We start from the raw sequence: 14,468 nt of genomic DNA, 5'->3' as shown, positions 1-14,468 counted from the left end.
ACCTGAGGGGGTGGAGTCTCACAACCACGCCACTATCCACGTCACGAGCCTCACAACTCAGCCCCTGAGTGGGCTAGAGACACATGGTCTTCACCGGTGCGGGCAGGTAGGTGGCCCGTTGAGGGGTACACTGTCCCTGACTGGCTCTGACCTGAGAGGGCGGAGTCTCACCACCACGCCACTGTCCACGCCACAGACCCCACAACTAAGCCCCTGAGTGGGATAGAGACACACGGTCTTCGCCGGTGGGTGCATGGAGATTGCCTGGTCCGTAATAGTTCTAGCAGTAGCTGTTACATACAGCTGCAGCAGCTAGCCCACATCACATTTTCTCCAGGAAATGTACTTTCTAGTTTTCTTTGCTGTTTCTTGTAGCTTGGGGGTACCTCTTCAAAATACAAGAGGGTACTCGATGATATCCCTTGAGCATTTTCAGATATTAACCCCTTCATGTCCAAAAATGCCAAAATCACACAAAAATAGAGACTTATGATATTCCATGCTGAATATCTAAATTAAATGCATCCAATTCACATTCCCTAATGTTTTTTTCATACAAGGGGTGATGGGAAATGCATTGCATTCCAAATGATTAGTATTAACCCTTTCAAGCCAGGCCTGTAAAACAACTTTTGTAGCAGGAGTTATTAGCTGTGACACACAGCTCAAGTTTGCATTGTGTTGGTCCATTTATCGATATGAGCAACAGGAAAGGGGTGCAGCTCTTCCCCCCACAAAATGTATCTAACTAAATCAAACAAGTGCCTCCCACCCAGTGAGTATGCACCCACACTTATGCACATGTGCATTACAAAAACAGTATGGAAAAAAAACATAACTAATGTGTGGTGTAATTATAACAGATCATTCTCTACATACTACATGTTCCCCCAGAATTCACCTCAGTAGAAAGATCTTGGGGGTACCTCTTCAAAATACAGGAGGGTGCTCGGTGATATCCCTTGAGCATTTTCAGATATTAACCCCTTTATGCCCGGAAATGCCAAAATCGCACAAAAATAGAGACTTATGATATTGCATGCATTATAGGATTAAATGCATCAAATGGATCGTCTACAATGACTATTAATAAAGGAGGTAATGTATTCTAAATGAATACTGCAGAGGCGTAGCCAGAAATCATCTGGTGGGCAACCAGAAAATACCCAAAAAAATGGGTGGGCAACGAAGCACAATTTATGCCCAAGTTATGGTAATATTATGTATTAGGGTCTTGAGCATCCTACCCTGAAACATGTACAGAACATTGTGCATGGCAAACCGTGCACTTTACAGCTGCATTTCTTGGAGCTACAAGGAGTTTCACTCTTGCAGCCACACCGGATCATCTTCAGGATGTAGTCTGGAACAAGTTTGACATCTTCTGGTAGGTGGATTGGGATCAGTGCCCTGTTACTGGTGCCCTTTTTCCATCCAAATTCCTCTGGGTTCATTGTAGGTGGGTTTTACCTTTCATCTGCCTCCGCCTCAGTGTCATGCATTCAGGTCTACTCCCCGAAGGCTAACACACATTTGAATGAATGAATGAATGAATGAATGAATGAAAAGCTTTATTGCCCCAAAGGTAATTTGTCTTGCATACAGCAAGTAGCATCAAAACATACAGACAGGTACCAGCAGCGTGTAACATATAACATGACAATATGTGAGTTTATAAATATCATAAAACAAATTGCACAATTCAATTTATTTTTTTATTTGAATTGATAGTAGTCCATACAGCAGGCTAACTATTATTAAACTGCCAACAAAAATGTCCAAAAAGGTCTATCGCATTAAAAGATCATCTAGGGATGTATAGAAATTAATTACTGGCTTCATCCAATCTGTGGACCAATGTTCTGGAAACATAATTAATAATATTTTATGTATATGATGCATAATTTGCATATTTAAACATAACATTTCTTAAAACTTTTTATACAAAACATAATTGGCTCAATGTGAGTAATCAATTGGGGAAGTTTCGTGGAGGTATCTATTAGGTAAAATGTTTTTGTCTGTTCAACTTTTCTGGTGGAGCGAAAAAAGGCCCCTGCTATATTTTGCTCCCCTTTGCGTAATTCGCTCATAGTTCGGGCTGAGGTTGTGATAGACATGATCTTGGATGGGTTTTAATGCGCTGAGTCTCCCAAACACGTAGGGACAAACCCCGAGTCGATCAGAGCTCCTACGCTGAGCTGTGGTAACTTTCGCGCACCTACTGCACAATACCTCCGGAAAACGGGGTTAGGGATAGTGGCCATAACTCAGCGGAGGAAGGTCTGATGATCGATTCGCGGTTGATCTCCCCGTGTTCAGGAGACCCGGGCGCTTCAAACTATCAGGATCATGTCTCTAGCATTCCCACAGCCCGATCCATAGGCGATTTTACCCACTGAGAGTAGGGGGGGCAACATTTTGACGTGAGAAAAAAAAAAAAAAGTTCTCCCGTCCATCTATTTACAAAGAATGCCAGTTGTGAACAGTATGCTAATAAGAAATCCGTATGACAATTCAATATGCACAACGCATCAAACTTCATCTAGACACCACGAGCATGTCAATATGATGTTATGACCGAGCACTAGGCCATACCCAACATCACAACATCAAACTGCCTGCTGGTGCTAGCTTCCTCGCCGATGGTGATGTTGCTAGTGCTAGTGCTAGCTTCGATAGCCTCTGGAGCACTTCTGCATTTGATTGCACCTGCTGCGGTGTCATTTCGAGTGGTAGCTTCTTCATTAGCATTGCCAGTTTTTTTTTTTTGTTATGAATAAGTGGCCAATTATTTATATAGCTCATTTCGCCATTGTGAGCAGGTTGGCTAGTTGTAGCTTGTTGAGCACTGAGCAGTAAAGTCAGATCTCATTTTTTTGCGGTAACAGATCAAACCGGAAATATTTGAGGTCGACGGACGAGTTGTGCCATTCGTGGATTATGATTATTTATTTATTTTTAAAGGTAGCCTAGTTTAAGTAATAAATACACTTTTAAAACGAATGATGACCTAACACAAACTGGTACAAACCACAATTATGTATTTAATAATTTTGTTAATTAGTAAAAAAAATATTATATATATATATTTGTTTTTTTTTTTTAATTTGAGCAGAGTTGGGCTGGCCAATCAGGGGGGGCACTTGCCCCCCCTGCCCCCCTTATAAATTCGCCCGTGGCCCGATCTACGAGTGAATCTTGCGAAGGGGAGCAAAATATGGCAAGAGACTTATTTTGCGAAAACTCCGGTTTTGAACAAAAGCACTCCATACCTTTAGGAGGTGATAACCACTAATAAGCTACTAAACCAAAAGGTCTATCATATCAAAACATAATCTAGGGATGTATAGGTATAAAAAAAATCACATCTAGAATTTGCCCACCCAGATGGTACCAAAAAAGTGTTTGACTACATGGCCTCATTTCTCCTTGACCGGTTTGTAAACTATTATCTTATCACGTTTGCTAGCTCCTATTGTGTGGTGATGTGTCTGACTTGTTTGAGTCTAGTTTACATAGGTTAGGCTATAGCATGCATTTCAGACATCAGTCCAACATCAGCTAGCTAACGTTATAGCCAACATCTTGCGTAGCCTACACTTTGCTAAAGATCTTTGGATTACTCTGATATCAGAGGTAGCCCTGACACAAGACTGTTATACACTAGTATGTGTAGCCTATACATTTAGGCTATGACCGTCTTGGATCAAGGGCTAACATGAGTATAGTATAGTCATTATTGTTTTCATATTTTCATAGGTATGATCAAAGTGGCACAGCTGTGTTCACACCGGGAGCGGATTTTTCCTGCGGCGCGGCGAGTTTATATAGAAAATCAATACAATTCACGCAAACTGGGCGGCGGGCGTCACGGGCGGCGCGAATTGCCGAAATCGCCACGCGGCGACATTCGCAAAAGTTGTGAACACAGGGGCCCAACGACCTCGGCCCATTCCCAAACCACCCCCTACCCACTCCCACTCCGCCACCGAGTGTCCCTCCATATTAAGGGTCACTCGCAGCTGTGGAGGGCACTCTCAATCGAGGGGGAGGGTATATAAATGGAAAGCCAAATGTGGGACGGACTCCCCACTCCACCGGAACCGACTGGGACAGGGCCGTCACCATGGCATGTTTAGTTGATTTATGGGAAAATGTTAATGATTTATAATACAAATATAAATCACTATAATTAAATCCATGTATGATGAGAAATGGTAAAAAATCCAAACACAAATATGTTTTTTCAAATGAACTCTAACTAAATGAATACTATAACACTGTCCCGAGACAAATACATAAATAAATTAATAACCGACTCCCATGCCTCTTTGGCAGCATTCCTTCTTTTGTGAAGAGGCATTTGCATATCGCAGCCTAATCAGCTGCTTTGTCTGTTCCATTGTCCCTGTAAATATAAAATATATGATGTACATTTGACCTAGACCTAGGCCTATTTAGATTTATTTTATGTCGGCTATGAATACAGGCTTTTAAGAGTTTGCTACAAGTCAAGTAATCTAGGGATAAAGTGATTGTATCACTTGGTTGTATCTTTTGACACCATATTCTGCAATTTTGTTTGATGCAGTGAAATCGGTGTGAGAAAAACAAATGTTTGAATGCTGTAAAATAATCTAAAATAATTAAAGTGTAGGAAGACGGAACTTTATTTATATGTGGTTTCCTGCGGCATCTATTTGGCACGTGCACTTCCTGCTTCGGCTATCGGGAGCGTGCACCATGGATGTATTAATAGAACTGGATACAGCCACTCCATTCACTGACCGCTATCAACAATGACGCCCTATTGAACCGCGCCATCTTGGCAAATTTGTAGTCATTTGACTTTTTCCGGTGACTTTTGTACTTGCGCAGTTGTGCTTTGCTGGCCTTCCGGTGATTTTTGTACTTGCGCAGTTGAGCTTTTCTGTCCGACGCGCGTCCACGAAAAAGTTCACGTTTATGTGAAATGTAGACGCACGTTCCCGGCTCTCCCCACTTTGATTTAGCAATGAAAACCGGCTTGCATATTAACCTGTTTTTGTCAAATATATCCATTGGAGAAATTATTTTTTCATCCAGGCATCTTAGTTTTAACAGGTTAAATATAACTGAACATGTTTTGTTTGCTAGTAGATGGTATTCATTCCGTTTGTGATAACGTTATTGCAGCCAGGCTAAATTCCTCCAGGGAGCCAGTGACCGGCGAGTTGAAGAGCTTCACTCCCCGCCAGCAGGAGCTTTGGCCGCTGCTACCCGCATCTTGGATAACCCGCTGAGTTCGTGGCTGCTATTTCACATTCGCCCTTGATCAATCGAATCTTATCTCCGTATAAATACACATTAAGCCTATATCGCCTTATTCACCACAAAATATGTTTCAATCTGAGGTTATTTTCATAGATAGATTTTGCCTCATTTTTGATAATGTCTAAATATTCCCAAGCATGTATTTCCATTCATAAATCACATTAGCTGACCTGCCCGGACAACTGCATCTCATCCGATAAACATAGCCTATGAACAATACATCCATGATGGCAAGCCAGCAACGCAGACACAAGTTCAAGTACCACAAATCAAGGTAGCCTATTAATTCTAACAACAACGGGGTCCCGGCTAAAGTCTTTTAATACCATCCACCGTCATCCGCTTATCCGGGGTCGGGTCGCGGAGGCAGCAGTTCCAGCAGGGAGCCCCAGACATCCCTTTCCCTAGCAGCATCAACCAGTTCTGCCTGGGGAATCTTTAGCCGTTCATAGGCCAGTGCGGATATAGTCTTTTAATACCATTGACTGTTTAATCAAATGTGTTAATGAAAATGACCACAAAAAAGGAGAGTAGTCAAAGCACACCGCTCAAAAAGGGCTTAATACATACAACAAACTGATCAGGCTAATCATTTTTTAATGAAAATGACCACAAGACAACCTCCTGTGCATAGTTGAAATGGTAGTGGGATACGGTGATAAACTGGAGTGATCATTTGACAGCAATTATTAGCCTTTTCCAGAAATGGACAGAAACGGGATCTTTTTTAGAATAACAGGAATTTATTCACATACAATGGAAAGGAGTTGATATGTAGGCATAAAGATGAAACGATACACTGCCATTCAACAATCCACAATAATTAGCCTACATGGTTAAGTTTGGGTGTTTTTAGTCAACGTTGGCAAGAACTAGCTTCCCTACTAACACACGCAGGTTGCGCAAACGTTCGACATACGGCCGCTATAGGTGACGATTCGTCTGCGCCGCGTGCGGAAATTACGCGGCCATTTACGGAAACGCGAGATCTGCCGTTTAGTAGACGCTACGTAAGAACGACACGTCATTCCGAAGTTGCGGCCGCGTGCAAAGAACGCACGTGATCACGTGGGCAGGAACCTCCGTTATAAACTCACTTGGCTGACACTAGATTAACAGGTATTTATATGACTTGGTCTGCACGTCTTTTTCGCACGGTGCAAATACGGTGCGGCCGCGTGCAAAAAACGTGGGCAGGAACTTCCGTAATAAACTCACTTGGCTGACACTAGATTTACAGGTATTTATATGACTTGGTCTGCACGTCTTTTTCGCACGGTGCAAATATGGTCACTTACTGACCACTGGCTATATTTAGCATTTGCAGTACCACTGGCTATATTTAGCATTTGCAGTACCACTGGCTATATTTAGCATTTGCAGTACCACTGGCTATATTTAGCATTTACCAGTACAAAAATGAATTAATGCTATATGGGGATATAGCAGCAAGCATTATGATACAAACCAAAATAAGACTGAACAGTTTAGAACATTTTATTACACAAAGTACATTACAAATTAAAAGTATACATATTTACAAGGATGAGGTTTACGGTCTGTCACATTACGCATAGCCAGAAAAGCAAAAAAAAGCATGTACAAGCTCTGGCTAGCAACCCATTATCTGACAATTGCAAAAGTTCTAAAAACAAAAATGAAACAGTGCGCATTCTGTGGCAGGCAGACCGGGAACAGACCGTTGTATCCCACAAAAAAAAGGTTAAAATTTACAAAAACTATTTACAAAAAAGGCATCCATCCTGGCAGGCTGGAAAGGCAGGTTTAGGGAGACGGGCTGGGGGTCACCCACATCTGAATCGAGGGTCTGGGCAGAAGAGGTCATCTGAATACTCCATTGTGGTCAGGGCTGGAGCTGCGGTCTGGGGCTGGGCTGGGGAGGTCAGCTGGGCTGGAGCAGATGCCTAAGGACATAATGAAATGGCTGTAAAAGCAAGTCGCATACGTTCATTGGAAGCGTGCCATGTCACTGGATACGAGAAAATTAACTGCCTGACATCACATACCTTTTTGCATCGAGCAGGGGCATGTTTCAGCATCTCCTGCAGCTGGGCAGACACCTCCGTCACAGTGGTGCTTGGCTTACAGGCCATAACTGCACCTTTTAACCAAAAAGGGAATGGTTTCAATGCACATGGCATGAAGCAAAGACAATGTATTATTTTGCGAAAATATGAACAATCCCTTACGTAATATGACATTGTAGAGGGTCATATTCTTCAGAGGCTTCTTCCCCCTCTTCCCATGGACGCTGTAGACACACCACACTCTGTGTATGGCAATGGCTGACAGCACCCGCCGGACCACATCTGGCAGATCTTTGCCGCCAATGGAACTCAGATATCGTGTCTGCAAAACATAAAGACAATCATTTACTTTTACATTTCCTTAACACTTCTCTGCAAAAATAAGGAACAAAGTTCTGCCTTGAAGTTACTCACCATCTTCCTTTGATGATCCTTGTCCTTCAGCTGCTCCTCCAAGACCAGCAGCTCCTCCTCCGTTTTAGCAGGGTGCAGGTCATCCAGTACTGCTCCCCGATAGCTGTCTGCAGACTCGCCGGACAGTCTCTGCTCCAGTCTCTGCTCCAGCCTCATCATTGTCTGTGCCATCTCCCTCAGACTCTGCATGACGCTGGAGAACTGCTGACACATCATCCTCTGGAAGTCTGGATATTAAACACAGATGTGGCTATAAGTAATTGTACGGTCCCATAATGGATATTCAGCTCAAAGTATATCCCTACATGCAGCATGAAGTAGTTCACAAAATTCAGCATACCAGCATCTGCAGAGCTTGATGGCAACCCTGCTGGAGCTGTTGGTCTCACAGGCGATGGCATCAGAGAACTACCTGAAAACCAGAGGATAAAGGGATGAGCAGGAAACTATGGTGCTGGCGGCGTAGTGATTCTGGCATAAGGGGAAGAATCAACTCGACATGAGACATGTCAGACCCTGACCTGGTCTGGCCGGGGTGCTAATCGCTGATGCATGCTGCTCGTGCCTGGACGTCTGAAGGGCTGAAGGGCCTGGGCTCACAGCGCCTTGGCTCAAAGGACCCGGGCGATGAACATCTACTGCCGAGTAGTGAGATGTGAGATGAGCGAATTAGTGAACTGAGTACATGAGTCTTCAGACAGTCCTGAGTTAACTGTAAGTGTGCAAATATGCATAGACATTTCACCAACACAAACATGCATGGATACCTGCATTGATAACTGGCAGAGCAGGCCTTCCGGCTCTGGCACCTGGCATAGCTGGTCTGGTCTGAGTTCTGCCGACCGGCTGCCTGGGCACTGGAACATATAGTAGAGGTAAATTAGCTCAGATTAGTCAACTCAAGTAGTACTCTTTTGGGACTGTTGAATGCACTTTATTATATTACCTTCGTCACTGGAGTCATAGCGTGTGTTGCGCTGTCTCTTCCTTGTGTCTTGGGAGTTAATCCATTGATGACTGCTGCTCAAACACCTTCGCCAAGGCACTGGCTACTTCATAATGCTCTGTGTGTTCCTCAGCAGAGACAGAGGTTGTCATGGCTCCTCTTGATTTGCTTGTGGAGGTAGATCTGGGAGGTATAGGAGAATGGGCACTCAGAGCAGGAGAACACCCAAGTCTTGCACAGCAATGAGAGAGACCATTAAAAAGGATTATCTCACCTGTAGTACAAGTTCAAATATAGAGTGATTATACGTCATTGTAAATGAGAGCTTACTCTCAATTGATTCACGAGGTTAAATAAAGATTGAATGAATATGTAGCTAGTGGGGGGTTACAACCACACAACTGTGGAGAGAGAATGAGACACTTGGTTCCCTCCTCTACTGGTGTTCATGGCCATGGCCACACACCTGGAATACTCCAACCCTGATTTAAAGGCATAAAAGTGGGGAACACATTCTTGAGACGGTTCCTAAAACTGGAGGGAAAAAAAACGGGAAAATGATCTTACCTCTCCTCATCACTCACTTCTGCATGGGGCTGAGCTCTACCCTGTCAGCAGTGGCAATACATGGGATAGCGGCTCAGCACACAGGATAACTGCACAGAGAGGAAGGAGGAGAGAGAAAACCAACAACAAAAAAGGCAAGAAGGGTTAATAACTGAGCGAATCTTGCAAGTTTGCACTACAGGGAAGCAATTGCTCAATTTCCCTGATATTGTGGCGTCACTGGCGTCAGTGATGCGTCTTATGAATCTCACATGTCTACCGCTAACTCAATATCAATATTCCCATTTGTTTATCCCGTCTATGGAAACATATGTGCATTTGTACTTACGTGTGCCTGCCTATATTGATGATCAGGTGTTTCTCCACCTAAGGGCTGGCCAGACAGAACCATCAGAGACCATTGGGCTGAGCTGAGGAGAGAGCGACATGTTAGAGTGTATGTGTGCATATGTATATGGTGCTCTTCTGTTAATACTCATGAGGGCATTCAACTGAACAAGACTCACAGAGCCTGTGGTGCTGTCCCAGGACTGCCCCTGGCCACGCCTGTCCCCGTCTTAGCGCCTCTTCCTGCCCCGCTCACCTGCTTCTTGCTCAGTTCAAACAAGAACTGGGAGGTTGGCAACTGAGAGCATGGGAGGGGAGAGAGGGAGAGAGAGAGAGAAAGTGGGTGGGTGACCCTCTCGTTGGCTGACATGCACACTCCACAGGACCACGTGCCAAAAGCCAAGATTGCTGCTATAACAAATCCTGCTAGCTAGCCTAGCTCCGTTGTTGGGGCTTCTAGTATTCTGTTAACGTTAAAATCGGAAAAATGAATGCCTAAAAACAAACACATACTAACGGTGTCGTGGGTTAATGTGAAATCAATGAGTAAGCTAATTATCGCATTTTATTCCAAGCGATGAAACAGTACGAACGTGCAGGAGCTCGCGCGAGCCTGTTATTAGGAAACAATGGCCCACAACAACACTTCATAAAAGTTATATTGTACACAACTGAAATATTCTCACGTTGCCAAGCCAACATTATAATTTAAGCTACAATTACACAAAAGCGAACGTTTTAACAATAATTGCGACAGAGTAATTTTACGTAGGCTACTTAGCTAGCCATGTACAGAAAAAGGCTAATCACGTTAGCTGGCTAGCTAGTTAGCTAACATTGGAAAGAGAGCATCTGCATATAGATAATCATTACAAAAGGGTAGCTTGCACATAACGTTGGTGTTTTATCTGGGACGATACCAAAATACATAGTATGTATGTATACATTGAAATTGAGATACTTACAGGATCTGTGTTGTCGACACAAAGACAGCATGTTGGTCTTTCTCAATAATTTCTGTTTCAAACGGAGCGGAAGTTTCCAAGTGTGTCTTCTTCGCTGGGTTTAGTGGCGGATCGCAAACAACTTTAATGTGCATACAGCCACCTACTGGCACAGAGTGTGTAACTTGTTTGTCTAGTTCTTAAATTGTGTCACCTAAGAAAGTAGCCCAATGCCTTGCATTCTACGTTCACTGCTCAGCGTTCATTGCTCACATTTAGGTTGCAAAATTAGGAGTTTATTCATAGGCATATTTTTTATCATTATTTTTATTAGGCCTAGACTGCAAATCTTTAGTGTTAATATTTACTGTAAATGAGAAATTACACACAAAACAGACATGCAGGATTTCTCCTCATTATTACAATTCTGTAACTGTATGACTTCAAAATTTATTTTAAAACCTAAGTAATTTACAAATGTTCTGACCCACTGTGACACATTTCCAATAAAGTCAGATTGGGACTGTGATGTAACCACATTGTCACGTTATTTAATTACATCGTAGTTACGGATTTAAGCAGCAGTGGCGGCTACGTTCCCTTACAGTGTACTTGAGGACGGCTATTTTGGTTATTTTGCGACTGAAAAGGCAAGTGTCAGCTAGGTGTCAGCTAGGTCCGCTGCTGGTACCGTCGCAAAGTTACCACAATTACACCAATGTGTCCCGTCAGTTTTACGTACTGTGTTAGTAGGGTTCTATATCGAATGGCCGACTGGTGTAAGATGGATAGCCTAAGGTTAGAGAGATAAATGTAGGTTATGTTAATAAAGCTAACAATGATGTTGTAAAATGCATGCAGCACTGCCGATCTGAAAGATTGATTCATTATTACCATGGATCGGTATTGGGATTGATCAAGGGCGAATGTGAAATAGCAGCCACGAACTCAGCGGGTTATCCGAGATGCGGCAGCAGCGGCCAAAGCTCCTGCTGGCGGGGAGTGAAGCTTTTCAACTTGCCTGTCACTGGCTCCCTGGAGGAATTTAGCCTGGCTGCAATAACGTTATCGCGAACGGAATGAATACCATCTACTAGCAAACACAACATGTTCAGCTATAATTAACCTGTTAAAACTAAGATGCCTGGATAAAAAAATAATGTCTCGAATGGATATATTTGACAAAAACAGGTTAATATGCAAGCCGGTTTTCATTGCTAAATCAAAGCGGGGAAAGCCGGGAACGTGCGTCTACATTTCGTGAACTTGTTCGTGGACGCGCGTAGAACAGAAAAGCACAACTGCGCAAGTACAAAAGTCACCGGAAAGCCAGAAAAGCACAACTGCACAAGTACAAAAGTCACCGGAAATAGTCAAATGACTACTATTTGCCAAGATGGCGCGGTTCAATAGGGCTTCATTTGTGATAGCGCTCAGTGAATGGAGTGGCTGTATCCAGTTCTATTAATGAATCCATGGCGTGCACCGATGCAGGCTTGCTATTTAAGGGGTTGACAGCCCACTCGCACTCCGCGCTAATTGGTTTGGGACGGCCCTTAACATGGCGAAGCTCGGCGTGAATGCGCAAACGGAGGGGGAGTGGATAGGGTGAGGGCTTAGGGGGTGGTTTGAGATTGGGCCCTCCACTCCAGGAAAAGGCTCTGCCTGGACCCGTTCCCGCTTGTAGCTTCACCAGTGCGGTAAGAATCCCCTCTCACTAGCCCGCATCTGTGTCTGTACGGTGCATGTGTGTGTGTGTCTGTGTCTGTCTGTCTATTTGTCTGTCTATTTGTCTCTGTCTGTCTGTGGTGTGTGTGGGGTGTTTACTTATTTACCATACTGAAAACTGACCGACATTTTTATTAACAATACTGACTCATTATTATTTTTAGGGAGGATTGCCAGCCAGGTCTGAACCCTATCTCAGAAATGAGATACCTGGAGGACAGGTAATCGACATTTCAATTCCATCATCTTTGCCATGTTGTAATTTAACATTATGCGGCCTATCTGATATTTAGTTATTTTTAGCTTTCAGGATATGACTGTCCAGGAGGACCACACAGAGAGGAGCATTGAGGAGATCAATGATCTCAGGAACAGCATGTAGGTCTAGGTGTCATTGAGCCAATGTTGAATGTATTTGGAGAACAATTTACTTGGTGTTATGAATTTCATTCTAAGCTTTTTATTATCTGCTAGAATTGACTGGACAGAGGAGGAGCTGGAGACAGCCAATGAGTGTTCAGATGAGGACTATGTCCCTGGCCTGTCTATATATAGTGTTGGAAAAGGTGAAGGGGGGTTGATACGTTCTGATTGCATTGTATGTAAGGAATTCACCATGGAGCAAAATTATTTATGGTTACACAAATATTCTGGCTGGCTACATCTAACCTGCTCAAGTGCTTACCGTGTGTGTGTGTTTGTGTGTGTTTCATTCATACATGTTCAAATGGTAATTCAATTTGGAGGTTCCCAACCCACCCTCAACTATGGGATGCAAGCAGGGGACTCCTGTTGGCTACAAACATCCTCCTGTCGGGCAATAATTACACCAAAATTGCCCTGCTGCTCAAATTCATGAACATGGGAGTGGTTGCCCCAAATACCTTCTTTGCCATCCAGGAGACATAAGCTGAATCCCAAAGTCCACAAGGGCTCAGGGTTGTCCCAAAATGTGTCCCTGCCGCCATTTTGCGCACTTTAATCGCACTTACCGAAAGTCCGCAATTTACTTAGGAGCAGAAAATACCCACAGTCCAACGCGTCTCATGTGACACAGTGCTTGAGTGCATCCGAGTCATGATCCGAGTGCATCACACATAAATGATGACATTTGCCGATAACACAACATTTATCTTGAAATCCACATGCTGCAAACATATCCCACCAAACACACATTTTAAATTATTATTAAATTAAAACAGACGTCAGTCGGTGAATTTGCAGAGCTGAGCGGAGAGCTGAGGAGCGAGTCAGAGCATCCTCTGCGTCGGAGGGACGCTACAGCCAATGAAAACGGAAGTGGGAGGGGCATTGAGCTAAACTTGCTTGGGAATCATTGGCACGCCGCTGGAAGTGCTGTCCCATTTAATTCACGGCCCTGCACCCTGTGGCCCTTCCAGCTGACGTCAATTAAGTGCTCAGGCCGCAAGTGCGAGGGGCCGCAAGGGTGGTTTGCGCACTCAGATTGGGATTCAGCTGTACTGTGTCGACACCATCAAGGAGTGCTGGATGGAGAAGAGACAGGGACCAACCGTCTCCAAAATAAGGATGTCATGGTTGTAGGTGAGTCAGTGTTGCTAATACTGATGATACTTTGTTCACTATATAGTGCATTGTTGTGTCATTCATTAAACTTCATATTCTCAGCTGATGGGAGGATGGACAGTCTTGGGTACTGTGCACAGTTCTGCACGTACACAATCATGGAGAACGAGACGATTGAAATTGTGTCTGTCGTCAACGTGGACAAGCTGCAGACACAGAGGAACTCCGTTATCATGGAGAGAAAGGCATTTGTGGACTCCATGACCCAGCTCTGTGAAGAGCTTAATGTGGTGGAGGTCTGCACAGATGCCCACTCCTAGATCTCCTCGCTCATGGGTAAGTAGGCATTTTAATCGGGTCAATGTAATGACGGCTTATCAATATGAATTTGATGATAAAAAAAACAAACACCACCTTTCTCAACCAGACAAGGATCCTCCACAGCTTCGATATGTGGCATGGATCGAAAACCCTGGCCAAAAGGATCTCAGCTGTGAGTACTACACATCAAGAACAACAGAGATAAGTTGTGAATGAAATTTTTGAATTTAATTGAATTTTTGACAAAGATATTGCGATTTGTCTCAGGCTGCACTGATCAAGGGGCAATCGGTGTTGCTCGTTTGGATCAAG

General features: G+C 43.7%; 1 long non-coding RNA gene across 1 annotated transcript; it reads right to left on the bottom strand.

Annotated features, from left to right (window-relative positions):
- Positions 1–7,203: 7,203 nt before the first annotated feature.
- On the bottom strand, positions 7,204–7,625 carry LOC311320552. The gene is made up of 3 exons (XR_014630847.1): positions 7,527–7,625; positions 7,344–7,438; positions 7,204–7,241 (listed from the first exon to the last, which is right to left on the bottom strand). It is a non-coding gene; the product is annotated as an uncharacterized lncRNA (long non-coding RNA).
- Positions 7,626–14,468: the final 6,843 nt, after the last annotated feature.

Source organism: Borostomias antarcticus (genome assembly GCF_949987555.1).
Source record: "Borostomias antarcticus genome assembly, chromosome: 17".
NCBI classification, from domain to species: Eukaryota; Metazoa; Chordata; class Actinopteri; order Stomiiformes; family Stomiidae; genus Borostomias; species Borostomias antarcticus.
This window is presented reverse-complemented; position numbering and strand designations above follow the sequence as displayed.